At 41.6% G+C, this 25,824-nt stretch overlaps 1 long non-coding RNA gene across 1 annotated transcript in view; it reads left to right on the top strand.

The window, feature by feature from the left end:
- The first annotated feature begins 6,373 nt into the window (after positions 1 to 6,373).
- LOC140492044 (uncharacterized) overlaps positions 6,374 to 25,824 on the top strand; it is a 61,901-nt gene continuing 42,450 nt past the window's right edge. Inside the window, exon 1 of the long non-coding RNA XR_011963479.1 lies at positions 6,374 to 6,420. This is a non-coding gene — a long non-coding RNA (uncharacterized lncRNA). The remainder of the gene's footprint in view (positions 6,421 to 25,824) is intronic.

The raw sequence follows: 25,824 nt of genomic DNA, 5'->3' as shown, positions 1-25,824 counted from the left end.
CTGACTCAAATTGCCTCACTATACAAGTATGTTTCTTTTCTAATGTCTTTCTTCCAGACAGATATTATAAAGGTTTACCCTATACAGGAAAGAGAGAAACAGTGCCTCACTCTCTCAATTCATATCTTGCACATGGCTGTCCAGATCAGGTACAACACTAACTCGATCATCCATATTAACAATCTTATTTCACTACTCAGTACACATCTTTACAGCTGTCCTTAATCTCATTTGATCAGTGTCATTGTGGAATAAATTGGCAGACAATGCCAGCTATCAACAGGGTGCCAGGGAGGACTTTTATAATTTTAAGTGTCTCACTCCCTCTGATGTATCATTACCTTAGCAACTTCTAAGTTATAGAACCTTGAAAATTATTTCCTTCTTCAGGGGTTATTGATGTTGAACTGCTCATAAACTGACTTATGTCAACCATTGAAGATAGCTTCTTTATGCCAATACTAAACAATTCCCCAAACTTTCCCAAATCAATTACCTAAACACTTCAGGCCACAGATTCAAGGGGAAGTGTTCAGACCCATAAAGTTAAGGACAGCTTGCTGCAGTGAAGGTACATGATCTGGAGAGTGTTGATTGCTTCAAGCAGTTATGCAAACACCATCAGAAGATGCTTCTACATCCTCTAGTTGCCTTTGCTTAGAAATAACCTGCAGATCAATGTGCTGTCTACTGAGGAATATATTATCAATGCAAACATCTTTGTTGTAGAATAGCTGAATAAAACCCGTGTTAACATAAGGCTGCATTTTAACTAACATCCCTTATCAGAATGGGGAATGAGTGCAGAGATTGAAGCAACAGCTTGATAATGACTGGTTGCCATCTGGTAGTTTTCTTCAGTCCCCAATCTATTGTTTCAGGCCTTTCAGTTTGTCTGTGTACTCCTCTCTTTCACTTTAATTTTCAATGCACTGTATTGTCTTCTAATTTCTGACACTTACATGCCACATTTTGAGCCAATGCCATACATATTCACTAACTCCTCACTATTCATCACAGTACGGTATAAATGAATTTGAACTATTCTGCTGGATAATTCAGTGGTATTAATAATTGCATGTAAAAATCCACATATACATGAAGTGCACTTGTGGAATTTATATTTATGTTTGACATTGTGTATGTAGAACATGGTTGAAAACAGCAGATCTGGCTGATAAAAAGCTGATGACAGCTAATAATTGCTGAAATAAAGTATGAGTGGAGTGTGAAATTTGTTTGGGAAATCCCATAATGTAAAATTAACAAAATATCCATCCTTCTAAATCAGAAGCAGAATGAGATCAATGCTTGATTAAGTTTAGGCTAATTTGAAACTTGGTATTTTGGGATGAACTTAATGGTGAATGGAAGCATGACTGGAGGAGAATTCAATCTTCATTTTGTGAAGTGCAGTTCTCACAGCTGCAATTTTCCTGTTATATGGGTGGATAACGAAAACAAAAAAATTGCTAATGAACGTGTTCAACAGTTAAACAGAAAATCTCATTTAGCAACTTCCTCTCTAATATGCTTGCAGTTGCAATCAGAATCTAAGCACAAAGTTCACTGCATGTTAATAAGCTGCCAAAAGCTGACTGCCCTAACTTTAGCTAAGATCAGCAAATTGATGAGTAAATTGGCTGTGTACAGTTTTATGGAATGTTCAAAATAGCCAGCAGACTTAATATTGTATTTGTAATTAATTTTTTGATTTTAATGAAAAATGCATTGGGAGATGGTAGCAGATAGTCCAGAAGCCTGGGGACCTAAATGAAATTGTTGGAGATTCAAAATCCTGACAAACCCATTTTGAAGAAGGATCATTGGGCTCAAAACATTAACTCTGTTTTCTCTTCACAGATGCTAACACACCCGCTGACTTTAGCAAGCAATTTCTAATTTTGTTTTATTTTAATGCTTTGAGGATATGGGTTCAAATCCCTACCACAGCAGCTGACAGAATTTTAAAGGACTTATTAAGTTTGGAATATTAAACCCAGCCTCAGTGGTGGTGATCATGAAATTATCATTGATTTTCATAAAAACCCATTTGGTTGCTTAATGTCCCTTAGGGAAACTTGCTGTCCTTACATGGTCTGGCCTACATGTGACCCCAGACTCACAGTAACGTGGTCCACTGCCTTTTGAAATGACCTAATAAAACCATTCAGTTTAAAGAGAGTTATTGTTAAGCATTAATACTGACCTTGCCTGTGAAATCGACATCCCATCGAGAGAATTTTAAAAACTTTCTATTCACGCAATGGAAGCAGTTACCCATGTTAATCCTGAATGAAATAAATGTGATGGAATGGGGGGAAGGGGCAGGGAAGGCACATTGTATTTCTCTTTCCCATTATCTACTGTCTTCATATTAGTTCTTTGAAATACCTACAAACTAGAAATTTCAGTTAACAGTCTTATGGAAACACAAGCTGGGCCTTAAATAATATATACATTCGAATACTCTTAGAAAGTGATTTCCCTCTCATGATAATTCATCCCAGATTTCACAGATCTTTGGAGTTATTGAACCCCATGCAACATTTGGGACTGATTATAGTAAGAAGGGAACTGTTAGGTATATATACACTGACACAGACATGGTAAGTTTCATTTCACTTCTTAAAACAATGTGCACAACCTTCCTACATCACAACAGCGACCACACTTCAGGTATTATTTAATTGGTTGTAAAGCATTTCAAGACACCAGAGTATTATCAAAAGTGCTACATAGATGTACATTTTTATTTTACTGTTTTTGTGTATTAATATTGTCCATAATAATGAAGCCCTTAATATATGTGTGCAATGCTGTAGTTAATGACAGATGTTTTGTGGAGTGACTGTTCATACAAAAGATCTACAATATAAATTTCCTGATTAAGAATACCAATAATGGTTGGTTAACCAGTTGAAAAGAGTCGACATGCTGTAAATTAATGTTGATGGCACACAGTAACTTCTGCAAACTTTGATCTTGAAGTCAAAAACACTCCAGGTAAATTGTTAGTTGTAATAATTATGGGGCAATCTTAGACAATATACAGCAAATCCTACTTGGAAGTAACCTTTGTGCTGCCCCAAATACATAATTTTATGACAATATTAAGTCCATAATAATGTTACAGACAGTGCCAGACATATACCATACACATAGACACAGAGCAAAAGCAAAACATGAACACTTTCTAACGATGGCCAAAAGAAAATTAAACTAATGAATTAACTATTCAGTAATCTTGTACTAAAGTCAGAAGTTCCAGGAAAATGTTTAACAGTTACTTATGTGTGCCAAACGAAGGAGAGATTGCATTGCTGACTAGACAATAAGCAGGCTATGATGCTGCAAACTACCCTCAGCATTTATCTGTGTCAGTGCATCAAAAGTGTTTAGATTTAAACATACATTTAATAAGTAATACTGCCAGTGATACAGGAAGAATTTCAAAAGTGGGCAATCATTCATGTGTTTTGGCACAAACATCAAATGCACTTTAGACAGATAATTGAAATATTACTTAATTATTATGATTAAAAAATATTTAGAGAAGATTTTTAAGCTTCTTACAAGAGAAATACAATGGCACCTCCAATATATTGTGGCTTAGAAAGAAACAACAGTATTAATTTGGATATTGTAACACAACAGCAAATATCTCCTACATTTGTAAATATCACTTGAGTACACTATTGTGAAGTTTCAGATCATGGACACATTAACTGATTGAACAACAGATGAAAAGAAGCCATGAGTGTGCTGGTTTATTAGTTTTTTTTACACAAAAAGATGTTAAGTTAATGGCTTTGACCATCCCATTTTGACGATGTGTTGCAAAGTGGAAAAAGTGATGTTCTACAATGGCTCAGTATATCCAAATATTTGTGGTGACACACTAAGCCAAAAAGTACAGAAAGATCCCAGCATTGATGGTTGGTCTATGCTGAGTCAGCAAACCTGAGACAGATCAACAGAAGAGGGGAAATAAAATTGGATTTTGATTTTTAATCATTAACTAGCAAACTCATCCAAGAGGCATTCTTCTGCATGTTAACTAGTAATGCTAAACGAGAACACCCATACATGCCACTTTTAAACTCTGGTGGAGTCATGTAGACCATGGGCATGTCACTAACCTACCAAGTCACCCAATTTTACGCATCCCCCCACCATCCCACCACCACGCTTGTCAGTCTGCTGCTGAGGGTGATGGATATAAAATTTAAGGTAACTCCCTACTAGTTGAAAACCTCCAAACCCAATTTTAAAAGTTCAGTTTTATTGTGAAACACCAACTTGAAATTTGAATGTAAAACCAGCGTCATGGATAGATTGTCTGCTGTGGCACTGCTGAATTTGATCACCATTGAGTTAATCTCTCTGTAATGAAAAAAAATGCTTTGCATTTACATCAGGATGGCAAGTTAAAAATGTACCCCAACTCTAACAAGCTGACATGGGGGTGAACCTCTGATGGCTCAAAGGGCAATGCCACAAGTATGAACAGGTGATAAACTATATAATGTGACCTCTATTCGTATTATTAAACTGTCATCAAAATATTCATCAGAGCATTGGAATAATCACTTTTAAGAATCAAATCAAAGGTTTATTAATAATAGGCCATTAAACATATTGACCATGCTTGGACTTCTTATTTTTCAATGAGTTTCCATCTCCCTTTTAAATAAGAACAGCTTGCATTTCATAGTGACTTTAGAAAGTGTCCCAATACACTTTGCAGGAGTGAATACTTGATATTGCAATAATAAGATCCTACAGCAGTTCATGCTATTATGAACTGAATAATATCTGTTTATTCACAGTTGTAGTAAAATACAATCCTCATGTATTTTGACGTGTCATTATTCCACCTGTTTATCTTAGCCGCACAACTCTAATACGTGGTGCATTCGGTATACTCACTTCAGTAACTCCTTCGTTTGAAATTACTATACTGGCAGGTTTCAGGGTGCATTATCATTCATGAGGCTGAATTATATGAAGCGCCACATTTCCCATCAGCTGGCTAAAAAGTCAGGATAGGAGAGCCCATTTAGAGGAACACTGGCTGCTTCTCAGGAAGGAGCTCACATCCATCAGTAGCCTGGATACTGAATCCAGTGGATGCAATTCCAAATACCAGTTTAGTGGAATGAATGCAATTAGTTATAATGGAATTCATATGTAGTGCTGCTTGTGGTGTGTGTTATCATTACTATTGATTTTTATTGCTTCGTTCAAACATTGATTTCTCCCTCTAAATGGGCTGACATTTTTATTTAATAGCACTGAAATGCAATATTGTCACAGTGTCCTGAATGTTATCAGTATGTTTTGCAATTAAAAAAAGGCCAACAGGGTTTCTGTTGAAAGATAATAATTTGTCAACTCATGTTGGTTTCTACTCATCATCCTGATGACTTTCATACAACAGAAGCTTCAGAGTCAGCTCCATGTGGTCCTCCCAAATCCATGCATGACAATGGGGTAGGTTGTCTCCTTAGTGAAATCCAAATCATCAGCAGCAAGATTTAGACGGGAACAGTCTGTAAAATTGAATGTACCATGTTAAAAGCTCCCTCAATCTATTGCCACCAGGCTAGATGAGTTAAACTTCTAACTTCTGGAAGCAGAATAATCAGAATCCTGTATACTTGTTTCTTGACCATAGTGGCCATACCATGGTGACATCTTGCTGCCTCTCAGTCATTTCAGAAAGTGACAGTTGCCATCAAATCAGCCATCTCACATATTCCAGAAAAAGATTCCAAGTGGAATACCAATAGCTAGTATTGAACCATCTCAAGTGGGTGGAGATGAAGGAGTTCTTACATTGCTAAATTAAATGTAAAAGCAGATCAAATAGCAAAATATCAAAGTAAATGTTCCAAACTATCATTACTCCATCTAATGTTTTCACCAGTCTCCAAACTCAAAACACTTCACTTCTAGTCTCTAGTAAGAGTTGCATTTATATTCCCTTTTCTAATGTACTGTTAGTGCACTTTGAATGTACTTAGGGACATTCAGGACTACTTACATGCAGTTTCTCAGAAAATAGTAGGAAGATTATATGAAAGACAAATTTTTGAATGAATAAGATTGACTTTGGAATGGAAAACAGGTTCCATCTCATCGAGTCACAGCAAAAGTGTGTCCCACTTTGCACGTAAATGCACTGAAATTGCATGGAACTCAAGGGCCAAATGAACAGCTTCAGATTTCAGAGATGACAGCTGACTTGTACCTGTTTCTGAACTGATAAAAGATCCATATTCTGAAGAAAAATCATATTGGATTTGAAACATTATCTGTGCCTCTCTCTCTACAGATGTTACCTAATCGGCTGAGTTTTTCCTGCTTTCCCTGCTTGTTAGAAGATCCACAAACTCTGCCTTGTCCCCATCTAAGGTATGTAAAAAGTTACAATATCTGAAAGCTCAGGGAACTATGCACTGGTCTAAACATCTTCCACCTGAATTCTGGTAATGCACCAAGATTGAAAATTAAATTAATATACTTTGAAGAAATAAACATTTGGTCAAAACATTCATAAAGGAATATATTCTCACATGCCAGTACTAACAGCTTTGTCTTCAGAAAAGAGAATATTACAACAAGTTATCAATCTATAAATATTTGCAATAGTTCATGACAGGCTGTTAGAAACATTTTACTCTCATCTTGATTGTTTAATTAATATTCTGAACTTATAAATTAACACAACTACACATTCATTTCAATATTCCCCTACAATGCTACATTGATAACATGACAGAACTATGAAGGTTTTTGAAAATAGAATTCTGTGCAGAGGATGAAATCAAATAGAATTAAGAATTACAAGTTGAAATACGTCAGTTTTATAACTGAAAGCCTGTGGTTGACTAAATATTTTCCAGTTGATAAAACCTCTACATGTCTGCACAACTCAAATAACTTCTGTCTCATTATTTTGAAGTGTTTTAAAAGGTTTTCCCTAATTTATTATATAGGGTTTGTTCTTCAAATAAATATACACAATCATAAATATCACAATGGCTCTTTCAGTAGATTTCTCCCTATGGCATTGTAAAATTCCTTTTGCACTGTGTCAACTAAAGAGCGTGAAATATTTCTTTCATTGGTTTATTGCAGTAAGTAGAAACACTAGAAAGCAGTAAATCCCACATTTAGATGTGGTGTTCACTCAAATCCTTCAGTTTACATTATGAATGAATGCTGAGTGTGTTGACTCTTCATTTTATTCGACATCTGATCCGTTGTTCTGTCAAAGTAATTTGTGGATTTTTCAGAGTTTTTGTTCAGTTATTCTGGCCCCAAGCTCTGGAATTTTGTACATTGATCCTACTCTTCATCACAGGGTGATTAATGCATGCAAGCTTTTTAGGATGTGTGTGGAAAGAAAGATAAGGAAAGCGTGGCTGTAATAATTAAGGAGCAAATGAAGTGACAGAGAGAAATGATGGCCAAGATTCTGTCAATGTGGGGGCCTTAGCTATTGGTCAGAGTGCCAGTGCCAACAAAAGTGGCGATAACTAATGGTAAAGCACCCACAGGAGTGGGCGATCCCACAATCTGGGATCATTGTGGGATACAAGACCAAAGGTGAGTGAGGACAGGATGGGGATAATATGGGAGGAGGGCAACAGTATCAGAAGCAAGGGCAGGGATGCGGCACAGTGGCCCTCACTTCCTGACATCAGTCCCTCAATTTCCACATAGTTCATGACTATGAAAGAACCCTCCCAAGGAAGATGCTGTCAAACCCAGTAGGGTTTAGTGGGTGACCATCATAAAACATCAGATTGCAGTAAGACGCAATTTAATCCCTCATCACCACTGAACCCCCCAGCAATGGCTGTTCTGCATCATCCCTTTTTTATCTCCTATTTAAACAGGGCAAGTTTTTATGTTGCAAGGAGACTGACTTGAGCTTCTTTTGGAATTAAATTGGCCCAGATGACATGTTTCTTGCTGCCATGGGTGCATTAAATTCAACCCAATGTATTGGAGAAGCTAGCTGACGACTGAATCTATTTGCAAAGGGTTAAGAATCAATAAAATGACATTACTCTGTATATTCGACAGAGCAGCCACTTACGGAACACGCATGGAGGTGCAAATTTGTAAGAGAAATTACATAAGGTAATGACAATATGGACTTCAGCTTCCCTAATGTGGACTCAATTACTAATATAAGAAAAGATAAGGAGAAGATCTTCTAAAGTGTGTTCAGGAGAATTTTCTTGATTAATTGTTTCTGGTTCAATAAGGAAGGACAGTGATTTTTACCTCGAAATCATCATGTATATAGTGTTAATAAACATTGTTTAAAGAAATACTTTGAGGACTAACCTGAGCTTACCTAAACAGGCAAACATACCAAAACATAGTAATACAGTTGGTGAGACCAATCAAAATAGATTGGGTCTTTCTTTGAAATGTCATGAGGCAAATATAATGAGTCAAAACTCCTTAGAAGACATTTCAAATTCTTTAAGTTGAAGATGCAGCTAAAATGTGGTATATTCTGACATGTGAAGCATGTCCCTCCCAGCCGAGCAGTCACATCTCCTTCCACATGCCATTGAAAATCCAATGCATGCGTATAGGTGGGAGGCAGACTTCCACAGATATATAATATTATCAGATCTCTGGTTGAAACAACAACAGCTCCAGGTTAATACTTTCTCATACACCATAGGGTCCATTACCAATGCTGTCCTTTTCAACAAAGTATCAATGACACTTCGGATTTTCAGTCAGCTCTATTACCATGCAATACCTACTTTAGCCCAAAGAAGAATATTCTTCTTGGCTGTGCCCTGTTTGTCCAATGACACCAGAAGCCAAGAGAATTACTACTCAGTAATCAGTAATCTAAACTAAGGAATACATAATCCAAAATTTGTAGACATCACAAAACTTGGAAGTGTGAGGTACATAAATTCTCCAGTGTAGCAACAACAAATACACTCTAAATGTTATCTACCCATTTCACAACCTTCTTGATGTCCATTTCCATCCCTTTGGAACTGTGAGGTACCAAAGGGTTGGAAATGGACATCAAGAAGGTGTGAAATGGGTAGATAACATTTAGAGTGTATTTGCTATTGCTACACTGGAGAAGTTATGTATGTCTGCTCAGCACCCATTCAGTCTGCAGGTATGTGCACAGATTATTCCACCCTTGACGCCATTGATGACCATCCTTTTCCCAAATTGTTTGTCAACCCCTCATCACATTGCTCATCAACTCTGCCCTGATGCACCACTCCTACTGCTCTCATGTTCCTTGCCTTGTTGCTTGATTTTTCTCCTACTTCTCACAATCTCCCAACATATTGCTACCACACTTCTTCTTCCTGTCCCTCTCTTAGCTTTTTGGAGATAGTGAGGACTACAGGCAGTCAGGTTTGTGGATTTTGGCTAAGAGATAGAACCAGGTGGGGTGGGACGGTGTTGGGGAACGTTAAGGTTAGAGGCTGACGCTGGGAGATCACCTGAGGTGATGAGGTTGTGGATGGTCTTGGAGATGACAGTTTGGTGATGAGAGGTGGGGTCATGGTCAAGGGGCAATAGGAGGAGGTGTCAGTAAGTTGGTATCTGGCCTCAGTGATGTAGAGGTCAGTGTGCCACACCACCTCTGCGCCTCCCTTATAGGCTGGTTTAATGATGAGCTGGGGGTTGGAGTAGAGGGAGTGGAGGGCTGCACTTTGCAAGGTTGGAGTGAGTGAGAAGGGTGGAGAGATTGAGATGATTAATGTCGCAATGGCAGTTGGGGATGAAGAGATTGAGGAAGAGTAAGATGCCAGGCCCGGGTATTCAAAAAAATGGAGTTTGTTGAAGGCAAGAGAAGGGGTCTTCAGAGAGTGGATAGGAGTCCACAATTGGAAAAGTAGGCATGGAGGCAGAGGACAGTCAGGTTGGTGGATTTTGTGTAAGAAATAGAACCAGGCAGGGCAGAGTTGGGGAACTATTAAATTGGAGGCTGAGGATGGCAGATCACCTGAGGTGATAAAATCTTGGATGGTCCTGGAGATGATAATCCTGAAGAAGGGTTATGACTGAAAAGTCGATTCTCTTGCTCCTCAGATGCTGCCTGACCTGCAGTGCTTTTTCCAGCACGGTCTCCCTCTCTTACCCCTTGCCCACTTACCATCCTATTCATTAACTTTGCCCTTCTTTTTTAGAATTTAGAATCGTTTTTAGAATGTAGGTTCTGCTGACTGCGGAGCATTTATTGTCATTCTGTGGGAGCTGTTAAGAAGATGGTGGTGAGTTACCTACTTGAACCACTGCAGTATATTTGGTTTAGGTAAATCCACAATGGTGTAAGGGAGAGTTTGAGGAATTTGACCCAATGACAATTGAAGGTGGTGGTTTTCCCATCAATTTGCTGCTTTTATCCTTCCATGGAGGAGGCTGTAGGTTTTGTAAGGAGCCTAAGTGAATTTCTGCAATGCATCTTTCAAATGTTACACAATGCTGCTATCAAGTATTGGTGATAGAGGAAGTGAATCCATCTGGCTGTTTTGTCCTGGATGGTGCCAAGCTTCTTGAGTGTTGTTGGACATGCGCTCATCCAGGCAAATGGGGAATACTTCATTACTTTCATGACTTATCTCTTGTAGATAATGGAGAGGCTTTGGGGAGTAAGGAAACTGGTTACTCACTGCAGGACTCCATAAACCCAAATGACCACAAGATTTGGAGTAGAATTAGACCATTCGGCCCATCAATTCAGCCATTTAATAGTGGGCGACATGTTTCTCAATTCTGTTTTCCTCCCTTCGCCTTGTAATTCTTTATTCCTTCACTGATCAAGAACCTATTTATCTCAGTCTTAAATATACTCAATGAGTAGGCCAACAATGTGCTCCACAGATTCATCACCCTCTGGCTGAAGAAATTTCTCCTCATCCAATTTCTAAAGAGTCATCCCTTCACATTGAGGCTGTGCCATCAGGTTTTAATGGAAATACCTTTTCCAAGTCCATTCTATCTACGCCTCTCAATATTCTGTCAGTTCCAATGAAATCCCCCTTTATCCATCTAAACTCCATTGAGTACAGTCCCATGGTCCTCAACCACTCCTCATATGACAAGCCCTTCACGCCCATGATCATACTGGTAAACCTCCTCTGGACCCTCTCCAATGCCAACACATCCTACCTTAGATATGTGGCCCAAAAATGCTCACAATATTCCAAATGCGGTCTGATCAGAGCCTTGTATAGCCTCAGCAGTACATCTCTGACCTCCGACCTGTTCTTGTAGCTACTATATTTATTTTGCTAGTTCAGTTCAGTTTTCTGGTCAATATTAATCCCCAGGATTTTGAGATTCAATGATGGAAATGCAAGTAAATGTCAAGGAATGATGGTTAGATTCGCTCTTGTTTGGTAAGTCTTTAACTGGTACTTGCATCGCACAAATATCACTTGCCGATTGTCAGACAAAAACTGGGGATTGTTGAAATCCTGATTTGAATGTGGATTGCTTCAGTGTTTGAAAATTCATAAATAGTGCTGAACATTGTGCAATCATCACAGACACTCCTATTCCTGACCTTAGGATGGAGGGAAGGTTATTGATTAAGAAGCTAAAGATAGTTGAGCCGAGGATGCTATTCTGAGCAGTACCTGTAGAAGTGTAGTAAAGCTGAAGCCAACACCACAACCAGAATGACTGAACCACTGGAGAGTTTTACCCATGATTCCCATTGATTCCAGTTTTGCTAAGGCTCCTTGACCCCACAATCAAATCCTGAAGCACAAGTCTACAGTTGTATTGCTGGAATGTTATCAGTGCCCATAGTCTTTACAGCATGAAGTACCCCGATTGTTTCCTGACCTCAGGTGGAGAGACGTGAATTGGCTGAAGAGTGACATCTGATATGCTAAGACCTCCGGAGAAAGCCAAGATGGATCATCCACTTGGTACTTCTAGCCGAAGGTTGTTTTAAGTGCCTCCGCCTTATCTTTTGCACTGACGTGCTGGGTCCTTCATCACTGAGGAGAGAGATGTTTGTGGATCTGACTCCTCAAGTGAGTTGTTGAATTGGCTCACACCAATCACAAACAAATCTGATAGGACTGCCAGAGCTTAGAGCTGGTTTATTGGTTGTGGGATTACTACGGTTTGTCTATCAATTGCTGCTTTGACAAGTAGATCTACATTCAGGAAGGAGTGTGTGAGGGTTCAGGAAGGAGAGGGTGAGGATTCAGGAAGGACTGGGTGAGGGAACACAAAGGAGAGGGAGAAGGTTCAGGAAGGAGTGGGTGAGGGAACACGAAGGAGAGGGAGAGGGTTCAGGAAGGAGAGGGTGAGGATTCAGGAAGTAGAGGGTAGGGATCAGGAATGAGAGAGTGAGGGAACAGGAAGGAGAGGGTGAGGGTTCAGGAAAGAGAGGGTGAGGGTTCAGGAAGCAGAGGGTGAGCAATCAGGAAGGAGAGGGTGAGGGGTCAGGCAGAAGAGGGTAGGGATTCAGGAAGGAGAGGGTGAGGGGTCAGGAAGGAGAGGGTGAGGGGTCAGGAAGGAGAGGGTGAGGGGTGAAAAAGGAATGTGTGAGGGGTCAGGAAGGAGTGGGTGAGGGTTCAGGAAGGAGAGGATGAGGGGTCAGGAAGTAGAGGGTGAGGGGTCAGGAAGGAGTGTGTGAGGGTTCAGGAAGCAGAGGGTGAGCAATCAGGAAGGAGAGGGTGAGGGGTCAGGCAGAAGAGGGTAGGGATTCAGGAAGGAGAGGGTGAAGGGTGAAAAAGGAATGTGTGAGGGGTCGGGAAGGAGTGGGTGAGGGTTCAGGAAAGAGAGGGTGATGGGTCACCAAGGAGTTTGTTAGGGTTCAGGAAGCAGAGGGTGAAGTATTAGGAAGGAGAGGGTGAGGGTTTAGGAAGGAGAGGGTGAGGATTCAGGAACGAGAAGGTGAGGATTCAGGAAGGACAGGGTGAGGAGTCAGGAAGGAGAGGGTGGGGGAGTCAGGAAGGAGAGGGTGGTGGGTCAGGAAGGAGAGGGTGAGGGGTCACGAAGGAGAGGCTGAGGGTTCAGGAAGGAGAGGGAGAGGGTTGAGGAAGGAGTGCGTGAGAGTTCAGGAAGGAGAGGGTGAGTGTTCCGGAAGCAGAGGGTGAGGGTTCAGAAAAGAGAGGGTGAGGGGTCAGGAAGGAGAGGGTGAGGATTCAGAAAGGAGAGGGTGAGGGGTCAAGAAGGAGTGTGTGAGGGTTCAGGAAGCAGAGGGTGAGCAATCAGGAAGGAGAGGGTGAGGGGTCAGGCAGAAGAGGGTAGGTATTCAGGAAGGAGAGGGTGAAGGGTCGGGAAGGAGAGGGTGAGGGGTGAAAAAGGAATGTGTGAGGGGTCAGGAAGGAGTGAGTGAGGGGTCATGAAGGAGAGGGTGAGGGGTCAGGAAGGAGAGTGTGAGGATTCAGGAAGGAGAGGGTGAGGGTGCAGGAAGGAGAGGGTGAGGGATCATGAAGGAGAGGGTGAGGCTTGTGGAAGGAGTGGATGAGAGTTCAGGAAGGAGAGGGTGAGGATTCAGGAAGGAGAGGGTGAGGGGTCAGGAAGGAGAGGCTTGTGGAAGGAGTGGGTGAGAGTTCAGGAAGGAGAGGGTGAGGGTTCAGGAAGGAGAGGGTGATGGGTCAGGAAGGAGAGGCTGAGGGTTCAGGAAGGAGAAGGTGAGGCTTGTGGAAGGAGTGGGTGAGAGTTCAGGAAGGAGAGGGTGAGGGGTCAGGAAGGAGAGGGTGAGGGGTCAGGAAGGAGAGGGTGAGGGGTCAGGACGGAGAAGGTGAGGGTTCAGGAAGGAGAAGGTGAGGGGTCAGGAAGGAGAGGGTGAGGGTTCAGGACGGAGAAGGTGAGGGGTCAGGAAGGAGAGGGTGAGGATTCAGGAAGGAGAGGGTGAGGATTCAGGAAGGAGAGGTTGAGGATTCAGAAAGGAGAGGGTCAGGGTTCAGAAAGGAGAGGATGACTGTTAAGGAAGGAGAGGGTGAGGATTCATGAAGGAGAGGGTGAGGGGTCAAGAAGGAGAAGGTGAGGGGTGAGGAAGGAGTCTGTGAGGGTTCAGGAAGGAGAGGATGAGGGATCAAGAAGGAGTGGGTGAGGCTTCAGGAAGGAGGATGATGGGCCAGGAAGGAGTGTTGTCAGGGTTCAGGAAGGAGAGGGTGATGGGTCAGGAAGGAGAGGCAAGTGTTTAAAAATCTATATTGCTTTGCAAAAAAAAGAGAAAAAAAGCAAGTAATTCTTCAAGAAACTTAGCATAACACTTCACAACCAGAGCATTATGACAATTGTAGACACCTTGTGTTCAGAAGGATAGGAAAGTTATTGTAGAAAAGCTGTCAAAGTAGAAAAGATTTACAAAAATGCCTCCATATTGCTTAGAGACCTCTGTTATGTAGCTACATTCGAGAACCTGTGGTTAATTTCCTTCAGGAAGTGAAATTATGAGACTCAATTTTACAGGGGTCCAGGCAGAGTAGATAAGGAGAAACTGCTACTATTGCCAGAAGTGTGTAGAATTAATGGATACAGATCTAAGTTGATTATCACAAAAACAAGCACATGAAGAAAACCTTTCTTTTACACACAGAGTGGTTAGGATCTGTTTTGCATTAACTGTGAGTATGATGACAGCTATACATTTGGACTTCCGAAGGGACTTGAGTGAGGTCCTGCAGGGCTACTGGGAAAGGTCAGGGGAGTGGGATTAGTTCACTTGCTCTGGCAGAGAGATTCTCCTTCTCTGAGTAACCATTCAATCATTCTATAATGCTAAGATCCAAATCTTCTCCCAAACTTCTGGTTTGCATCCTTGCGTCTTCTTTAGTTGAACTACTATTTCATCCTTAGCACCACAAGTTGCTTCTCTTATGTAAAGGTACAATATCAATCTAAGTTAGTGTCACTAGCACATCAGAAATTATTGTTACCAGTAATCAGAGGTAAAGTGATGAATAGATGCAGCTCTCTCTTGAATACAATTTAAGTGGTAGTTTTGATCCAATTAATATGTATGCATGGAAACATGGTAAAATGTTCGTCTGTAAAACTGAATAACCTTCTCCAGCAATGATGAAAATACTATAGTGATTTGCTATCCCATAATTACCAGCTAAATGATTTCAGCTATGTTATCGCCATCACACAGAGGACAGGATTTTCTCATTGAAGGAAGGAAGAAATCAGGGGAAAAGAATGATACAGTGAGCCACTGTGCCTATTCTGTGTGACACTCAAGAATATTTACTCATCCTTTATAAATCTAGGAAGATCAAATGCCAAAAAATTGAAAGTCCAGGGGTGTAGGAACAGAAGTTGATGGGCACATAATTTCCCAACACTGGTTTGCCTGCATATTCCAGCCTCTGGGCCAATTTGTAGGATGCATGTTAGGAATGGGGATGGGGTAGGGCTTTGGTGGATGAGCACATTCCCTACCCACTAATTACCCAGTTTGTAGACAATCCCATCAGTACTCAGAAATGCAACCAACACAGCTCCCCGATTCCAATCTGCAACCTCAATAAAGAAATCGAGGAAAAATCATTGAACAAAAGACTGATTAAATTTTCAATATTGCATTAAATTCATTTCATGTTTTATTTCCTTTTCTCATTATATGAAGAATAGAATTCAAGCTGTTACTCTAACATCCTCACCTTTGTGCTGTGTCACAGTACACCCTCTCATTTGACACATTACACTTGCAAAGAGTTACAGTCCCATTTATGTTTCACAGCAATCACTTCAGAACCGAAAAGTTCTGATCAGAGGGTCACTTCATCAGAAATTGAATATCTTTTCTTATCTATAAACACACAGTTAAAAATTGAGTGAAAATAACAGTGTGTGTTTTGTTTTTGTGGTAAATTACAACCAGATTGAAGCTCCTGGCTAAACACTTCAGGATGTCTAATCTTTTGCAACAAGAACTTTGAACTCATGCCAGCTTCAATTACATGCAGGGATCCTAAACCAGATGGATTTTGAGTTCTTGGTCATCTTTAAAGTAATGCATGTATATAGGTTTGGACCCACGTCCTGTGTGTTGATCTAATTGCCACAGAAAATGAGAAGAATGCTAAAGAGTAAACCAAATGTACACCATTCTATCTCATTCTTATCCTCTGTAAAACTCCAACTGCTACTGAACTCGGAAGAATAATGGATATAATTTTGCTATATTCACTGATTGGATCAACCAGATAGAAATAAACAATTTACAGCAAAGAAAGTAAACCAAGCCAGAGTCTGATTTAAAATGTTGTCAGAATCACACACATTAGACAGCACCTTGTGCCCTGTGGTGTGTTTGAGGGTGAAGTTGCATATACTTGGGTGGATGGACTCCTTTCAACCTTGCAACCACCATCCCAATGATGGCTGAAAGAGAAAAGCCTATGGACAACCATGGAGACCACACTCAGCTGTGCCAGGGTCCCTCCTCTATATGCGGTCTTGATTGGTAGTTATGACCCCTTCTTCAGTGGTGCTGCTTGCTGCATATACCAATATCCATATGTTGAGTTAGGCAGTAAAAGACTTCAGAGGTTTACAAATGTTTTATTTTAAATCTATTGTTTCCACTTTTCCCTTTTTGATCTTTTCCATGTCCAGAATCAAGACCTAATTCAAAAGAACTCAGCTCTTTTTTGACTTTTGAAAACTCATCACTAAATCATTCAATAACAATAACATTAGTGGGTGGCACGGTGGCACAGTGGTTAGCACTGCTGCCTCACAGCGCCAGAGACCCGGGTTCAATTCCTGCCTCAGGTGACTAACTGTGTGGAGTTTGCACATTCTCCCCGTGTCTGCGTGGGTTTCCTCCGGGTGCTCCGGTTTCCTCCCACAGTCCAAAGATGTGCAGGTCAGGTGAATTGGCCATGCTAAATTGCCCATAGTGTTAGGTAAGGTGTAAATGTAGGGGTATGGGTGGGTTGCGCTTCGGCGGGGCGGTGTGGACTTGTTGGGCCGAAGGGCCTGTTTCCACACTGTAAGTAATCTAATCTAAACAAATGAACCAAACATCCAGTTACTAGAACAAATACTCCAGGAAGGAAGGTAGGATAGGGAAAGAGGGAGGGCACTAAGTTACAGTCGTGTTGGAGAAAGAGAAAATGCATTCCTGTGTTACCCTCTCTCTCTAAATGCCTCAGAGTGTTGGAGGACACTGTGTGATGCCTTTCTAATGATTCACAAGCACACGAAAAACGAAAACAGCTGCAATGATGACCCCAGCCCACTGCCAGGATCTGGTCTTGGTTATTTTGGCAAGATTCGAAGCAGGTCCATGAGGAGATCCCCTGACTTCCTACATCCCTCTAACCACATCCTTGAACAAAGAAATCGGCACTTCTTTTTTCAATCTAGAACCTAGCGCTTCTGGGCTAGAGGCAGAACACTTCACCACAAGAACCCACAAAAGCCCAGCTCTTTTTCATATTTCCAAATCAAGCTGTTCAAAGCCGTTACCCATCTCTGAAGTAGATGGGACTTGAATTCAGATTTTCTCATTTAGAGATAGGGATACTACCACAGTACCACAAGACCCTCGAAGAATGCAGCGCTTAAAGTCAGAGAGTCATACAGCATGGAAACAAGCCCTTCAGCCCAACTCGTCCATGCCGACCAGATTTCCTAAACCAAACTAGTTCCATTTGCCTGTTCTTGGCCCAAATTCCTCAGCCCACTGGCCCAGTTGATCAAGATCTTGTTGTACTCTTTGATTACCTTCTTCACTGTCCACAATACCATCAATTTTGGTATCATCCGCAAACCTTACTACCCTGCTATTTTCTCATTCACATCATTTATATAAGTGATGAACAACAGTGGACCGAGCACCGATCCTTATGGCACACCACTGGTTGCAGGTTTCTAGTCTCAACAACAACCATCTACCACCAAACTCTGTCTCCAACCATCAAGGAAATTTAAATAAAAGTCCAAATCAATTCTAGGGTTGATCTGATTGAGCCTTAAAGTGACCCGTATTTCTAACACTGACATTGTTGGGTACAAAAGAGCTGCCAACTTTTCTACCCTTGGACATGGAAAGGCTTGATGCTGCCCTTTTAGTTATGCAAATGGAAACGATGCTTAGGCCTTTGTGCAACATGTTGGCAAGTGGGTCTTGCTGGCTGTCCGGTTGGCATCATGAACCCCATCACCTCCACAAGATTTTGCCAATCGCTATCAATGCAGAAATTGGCAAACTACTTGGAAGCGATAATTCTTAAATTGCAATTCCTCACTTGTTAATCTCCACCTCAACCTACAGTTTACATAGATTGCACATTGAACATATCATATCAGTTAAGTCAAAAATTAAATATGTTTACACCCTTTTAAAGGCACAATAATTAGTAAATGCTGGATTAGTGGTGCTGGAAGAGCACAGCAGTTCAGGCAGCATCCAACGAGCAGCGAAATCGACGTTTCGGCAAAAGCCCTTCATCAATTGGTAAATGCTGCCAATCAAACTCTTTTGCAAAGAATGTGAAGCATTAAAGATTAGGAATTTCATGCCTTCAGCAAATGCACTGTATTAGATTTCCAAGATTAGATTAGATTACTTACAGTGTGGAAACAGGCCCTTCGGCCCAACAAGTTCACACTGACCCACCGAAGTGCAACCCACCCAGACCCATTCCCTTACATTTACCCCTTCACCTATCACTATGGGCAATTTAGCATGGCCAATTCACCTAATCTGCACATTTTTGGATTGTGGGAGGAAACCGGAGCACCCGGAGGAAACGCACACAGACATGGGGAGAATATGATCTAACTCTAAAATGTAATTTTTTTGCTACTTATCTTTCTTTTTTACCTTTAGTCTTAGTGCACTTCCTTTCCTTTTTTGTTCTGTATCTGATTGAATTTAAATAGTTTAATTCAGCTTCCTTCTTAACCTTTGTCTGTTATTCCCGAAATCTGACTGGTTAACTTTGTCACCAGGTTCCCTGCACTATTGACTTCACTGTCACATCAGCTCACATTTTCAAAATATATGAGCAAAAAAAATTAGAAAATCAAGTTGCATAAACAAGTCTAACAAGCAGTATATTTTGCAAAATACCTAATACATAAATGTGACCAAGCATTTGTTTTGAAAATATTTATTCGCAAATTTTTTTAACTTTACAAACATATAAAATTGTTGAAAGAAACAATCAATAACAAATATTAGTATAAAAAAAAGAAAAAAAATACAAATTACAATACAACTACTATCCACTAACCACCAACCTACCCTATAATACAAAGCAACCCTAACACTGTGCAAAGCAACACCAAAAAAAAGCAAAAAACCCCACAAAATACAGAACAGCTATGCTCGGCACAAAGCTCCCAAACAAAGGAACGGGAGCATTGTATACATGCCCATATTAACTCGGGAGACCCCGTCCAGGGCCCAGGGCTTGACAAACCTAATCATCCTGGTTAAACAAACACCCTAGTTAAGATAACTGACAAATCTATATCCAAATAACTCAAGTAGGGCTCCCATGTCTTATAAAAATTGTCTGTTGTGTGGTGCACTATGGTTGTAAAAAACGTCCAAGGGAATGTGCTCCATAATTAATTTCTGCCATCCCAGCAAGCCTGGCAGGTTCTCAGACACCCAATTCATCAGAATATTCTTTCGTGCACAGTATGCAAGAATATTAAATAGTTTCTTCCCATGCCTGTCTAAAGATGGTAAATTCGGTAGACCTAAGAGGAGAGATATCGGGTCTACTTTGACTTCAGTCCTCAATACCCTCCCGATCTCTCCCTCCACAGCGCTCCAATAAACACGGAGCCTGTGGCATGTCCAGAAGCAATGGGTAAGAGTATCTACATTTATTTTACACTTGGGGCACAGTGAAGATGCCCCTTTTTTAAACTTCGCCAGACGGTCTGTTGCCAGATGAGCCCTGTGCAGAACTTTTAACTGCGTAGCGCATGTCCTATTACAGATTGAGATCTTTCGAGTATTCTCCCATGTGTTCTCCCATGTTTCAGAAGAGATCGCCAATCCCAGCTCTTGCTCCCAGACCTCACGTAACCAGTTAATATCCTGCCAGGCCCTGCAACCCAGCAAATGATAGAGGGCACTAACCAAAAGGATGCTTGTGGAACGTAGCATCAACCTCTCTGTATCGGGCTTATAGGGCTTAGTGAGAAGAATGGTCTTCTTCTGGATGAAATCCCTAACCTGAAAAAAAACAGAAAAGGTCTCTGCTGGGCAACCCATATTTGTGGCTCAGTTGCTCAAAGGACATCATACCCTCCTCCTCAAACCAGTCTCCCAAACTAGAAACTCCTCTTGCTGCCCATAGTTTGAACCCTGAGTCCATCATCCCTGGTTAGAACCCTGGCATTCCAACTCTAGGTGTAAGTGGCGAAGTCTTGGTTAAACAACCCTCACTCTGACACATTGCCCTCCATGCCTTGACTGTACTAATGACAATGGGGTTCTGGCAGTGGTCCATAACTGTCCTCATCTTATCCATGAACAACAGTTTAATAAGAGGGCACTTTGTCTGGGAGGCCTCGATATCCAGCCATATTGAGTTTGGATCGTTACCTACCCAATCACAGACAAAGGACAGCAGGTAACTCAATTGATACCTCCTGATGTCTGGGAAATCAACTCCTCCCCCTCCATGGGGCAGCTGCAATTTAGGAAGTTTGATGAAGGGCCGACCACGATGCTAGACAAAGGAACCAAACCACCCCATAAGCTTCTGCTTGACCTGGGAAACATTATAGGGAGCATACTCATGGGATAAAGCAAACAAAGAAGAACATTCATCTTAATGAGAGATATTCGGCCCAGCCGCGAAATTGGAAGAGCCTCCCATCTCTGGAGATCTTGCCTAATATTGTCAAGCAGGTGAGCAAAGTTAGTCCTAAATAGCAGATCAAACTTGGGGGTAATAAAAATGCCTAGGTATCGGAACCTGCCCGTGACCACTTAAAAGGGAACTTCAACTTCTGGTACATCCTTAAAGTTCCCCAAAGGCATAGCCTCCAATTTTGCAAAGTTGATCTTATATTCTGAAATAGCCCCAAATGAATCAAATAGGGTACAGAGGTCATCAGGTTCAATAAAAACAGAAGGACATCATTCGCATACAGTGTAATCTTGTGTGCCCTCGATCCCACTTCCGCAGCAGTTATGTGGACGTTCTGACGAATGGCTTCTGCCAGTGGCTCTATCACCAACGTAAACAATAACAGTGAGAGGGGGCAGCCTTGCCGACTACCCCGACCAATCCTAAAGTTCCCAGATTTCACCCCGTTGGTGATGACCGCGGCCAAAGGGTGGCAATATAAAACCTCTACCCCCCAGCAAAGACTCCACCCAAACTGTTCTAAGACATAAAAACGATATGGCCATTCCACCTGGTCAAATGCTTTCTCTGCATTGAAGGAAGTCACCAACCCCTGAATCGATCATTGCTGACAAACTTGGACCATATTCAGCAACCTTCTAATATTATTAGAGGACCTACAGCCCCTTATAAAGCCTATCTGGTCCTCTTTAATAATATGGGGCAACACCCTTCCAATCTCAGCACCAGGATCTTGGACAGAATCTTGAAATCTGAATTTAATAGAGAGGTGGGCCTGTATGAGGCACAATCCTCAGGAACCTTCCCCTTCTTAAGAATCAGGGAAATATTAGCTTCTCTCAAAGATGGTAGTAGGCATTCATGCATATAGGAGTGATTGTACATCTCCAACATCGGCCCTGACAGGATCCCCATAAACTCCATATAAAACTCACCCGGAACACCATCAGGGCCAGGTGCTTTCCCACTCTGAAGTTGCCTAGCTGCCTCCTGTATTTCCTGAACTGTCAAGGGGGCATTAAGGAGAGAGGCCTGTTCTAAGGTTACCCCTGGGAGGCCCAGGTTCTTAGCCCTCCTGTCCTCGCAACCTTCAGACTGATACAATTCAGAGTAAAAGCTCTGAAAAGCCTCATTAATCTTTTTAGTATCGTATGTAAGGACCCCGGCGCTGTCTCTGATTGCAGTAATGGATTGGGGAGCACGCTCTTTCCTTGTCAGGTACGCTAAATACTTCTCTGGCCTATCCCCATATTCGAACAACCTTTGTCTAGCAAAAGCAAGTTCTTTCTTTGCATTTTGTGTCAGTATTGAATTCAAGGCAGCCCGGAGGGCCGTGATCCGCTGTAGCTTAGTCACCGAAGGCCGTTCAAAATGTGCCACCTCGGCGGCTTTCAACCATGTCTCAAGTAGATTCTGCTGTTCCTCCTTCTGTTGTTTCCAGATTGCTGAATAGGAAGTAGCTAATCCCCTAGCAAAGGCCTTAGCAGTCTCCCTTAGCAGTCTCCCACTAGTTGTGCCTGAGTTGGTAGTCAAGAATTCCTGAAGCTCCTTTAAAAAGTATTCCACAAATTTGGAATCCTTAAGGAGAAAAGGGTCCAAATGCCAGTGCTGCAAACCTAGCCCCTCACTCTTGGCCTTAACTTCCAAATACACTGCTGCATGATCAGAGATAGCTATATTCCCAATTTTACAACCCATAATCGAATCCAGAAGGGCCGAGGGAGCCAGAAAGAGTCAATCCTCGTGTGACGTTTATGTGGGTTTGAAAAAAAGGTGAAGTCCCTGCCGGTAGGGTGAAGACATCTCCAAATATCCACCAGCCCCAACTCCTCGCATAAGTCAACCATCTGTTTGGCCTGAGAAGAAATAGTTGGGGGCCCACAAGGCACCCTGTCCATTGTCAGATCCAAAAGACAATTAAAATCCCCTCCATAATAATGTGCCATGTTCCAAAAGCACTCAGCTTCGAGAAAGCACAAATCAAAAATTTGAGGGGATGCACCAGAGGACAGTAGATATTTAAAATACCATACTCCTCCCCATGTATCAGGGTTTTAAGTATCACAAACCGTCCCTGCTCATCTTTACCTGCTCTAATAATGTGAACGGAAGATTGTTCTGGATAAGTACCGCCACTCTTCTACTTTTAGTAGTAAAGGATGAAAAGAATACCCAATCATAACCCCCCTGTTGTAACTTCAGGTGTTTCCCATCATCAAGATGGGTTTCCTGCAACAAAACGATATCAACCCCTTCCCTCTTAAGGCTAGAAAGAACTTTTTTTCCTTTTAACAGGCGAATGACTTCCCTTAATGTTCCAGGTGCACCATTTAATAAGACACTCAGCCATATCCCCTTTCAGAGACCCTTGAACCCCTGGGAGGGAGAACCCTGCTTACAAAGTGCCGAGCATAAGTAAGTAAAGACTCATAGAGTCGAAGAACTATATATACAAAAACTACTCTATCATAACTATAAAAAATGATTACTACCAAAAAAAACTACAAAACAAAACAACTATAAAACCTTGAATGGAAGACTCTTCTCCCTGCCCATAGGGGGCACTCACCCTACCCATCCTCTCCTTCACAGATCCTCAAACCCGGACTGTGCCCCAGCCTTAGGCCAGAAAAAAAAACAAGGAAATAATCCTTAAGTCAACAGGAAAAAAACCAAGTCAGGATGAGCACTCCACCCATCCCTGGCTTCATGTCACCCCTACTTGTGACTAAAAGAGAAACGGAACAAACAAAAAAGGACAGAGACAACAAAGAACATCCACAAAATTTCCCATCAGAAAATCCAGTTATGAAAAAAAGGAACAACTTATTCCAAGGTCTTTTCCCCCTTTTCCAAAAAGGAAATTATTAGGGAGAAAGAAAGGAATTTAAAAAAAAGGAAGGGAAAACATGGGGAAAGATAGAAAAGAGAACAAACATTAACCGTATTCTTCAGGCCAATCCATCTGTGTTAAAGCGTCTACAAAGTTTTTAGCTTTATCCGCTGAGTCAAACGTATAACCTGAGTCCTCGTGGTTAAAATGGAGCACTGCAGGATATCTCATGGAGTACTGGATGCCCAGGTTCCTCAGCCTCTTTTTAACTTCATCGAAGGACTTCCTCTTTCGAATTATAGCTGCAGAGAAATCCTGGAAAAACATGATTTTTGACCCCTTGTACAGCAGTGCCTGCAGATCTTTTGCCAGGGATCTGGAAGCTTCTATGACTTTTTGCTTGTGCTCATATGAATGGAAGTGCACTAGGACCGAGCAGGGGTGCTGCACTGGGTCTGACCTGTGCACTGTAACCCGATACGCTCTTTCAATCTGTAGCCTGCTGGATGTGAAGGCCCAAGCACTTCAGCAGCCAGTTTTCAAAGAAACTGACTGGCTGCTCACCTTCCTCACCTTCAGGGAGCCCAACAATTCGGAGATTTATTCTCCAACCTTGATTTTTGAGGTTATCGAGATGGTCTCACAAGGTCCGCACCTCTCGCTCCAGCACCTGGATTCGACTGGATGAGGACTCCATCGCACCTTCTGAGGCCTTAGTTCGACCCTCCACTTCCTCCAGCTTCTCCCCGAGGTCCTGGATCTCCGGCTCGTGCTTCTGCAGCATGGATGCAATAGGTTGGACCTGGGCACGAATCTCCCCATGGATCTCCTCAATCGCAGCCGCAACTTTCAAGGTAAGTCTCTCCATCGCTGCAGCCAATTCCTGTGAGTCTGTCAGGTCCCTGGGGGGTTCAGGAGAGGCTGCTGCTGCTGCAGTCTCTGGTATGCCTGGTGCTGCAGGGGAGTGTCCTCCCTGCTGCTTTTTGCTAAATCCTTTGCCCTTTGGCATCCTTCCCACTCCCAAATATTAACAAATATGTGTTCTGTAAGGTTTTAAACTAATAATTACACTCCATGAGTTGGCCAGGGATGGCAAAAACCACCAGTATGCCTTGGCTGTTAGGCAGAGCTGTCCACAGCAGTTCTACAGAATCGCCGCCATCTTGCTGAGTCGTGACCAAGCATTTCGACAACAAGATAAAAGGTTTGTGGTCAGGAATTACATCCTTGTTTTCCCTCCCACCTGTTCTTTCATACTTCTCAGTCCCCTTTATTTATACAACTACATAATTCATATTGATAAAAAAAACAGGTAAAATAAATATCATTTTATTGGTTTATATATAAAAATGAGTTACAAGCTTTAACCAGAGAAAGGAAATATATTTTTCAAATCTTTATAATGGCAGTAAAATCTCACATTAATATTAAACAATGAAATTTCAGTTCATTTGATAGTTATGCGCTATTCTTCTAAGATGTTCCAATCTAGTATTGGTTATAGTTCTTGAGGCAAAAAAAATCTGCGAGTGCTTCCACAGAGGTATCAAGGTCAGTAAGTGGCACAAAAGCCAAAGCAATTATCATTTTTGCTTTTAAAGCATAATGACGAGTTGCTCCGACTGCAGCAATATGTCTATGCATACTTTTTTAAAAAAATTTTTAAAAATTCTATTAACAAAAATAAATGGTTATTAAAACAAGTAAACGTTACGACCAATATTCAAAATATATGACTTATTTGCAGTGGCGAATCATCTTCAGTGGCCAATGGGCGGTGGCTAAGCGTCCTTGGTGGTCAAAGGGCAGTGGCTAATCGTCGCTGGCGAATCTGCTGTGGCGAATGGTCCCATCCCAATAACAAAAGCATGGTCAATGTTAACAGGAGGAAGTTGCAGAATATTTTGACAAATGATTAGACGTTGCCTCTGATGCTTGCAGTCAGCTCAGTTGGAATACTGCATGAGATCAATGGCAAAGATGTTTCAACACAAAGCAAAGTTGGACCAGAAACCAGAAGCAAACAGTAAGCTTCTTCTTTACAGATGAAAATATCCAACTATTGGCAAACATAGGTAAAGGACACCTCTTGTTCTTACCTAACATGACAGGTAGTTCAGCCCTGGTCAGAAGTAGGCACACACT

This window comes from Chiloscyllium punctatum, chromosome 20 (genome assembly GCF_047496795.1).
Source record: "Chiloscyllium punctatum isolate Juve2018m chromosome 20, sChiPun1.3, whole genome shotgun sequence".
Lineage (NCBI taxonomy): Eukaryota > Metazoa > Chordata > Chondrichthyes > Orectolobiformes > Hemiscylliidae > Chiloscyllium > Chiloscyllium punctatum.
Note: the sequence above shows the minus strand (reverse complement) of the source record. Positions and strands in the feature narration are given on the sequence as shown.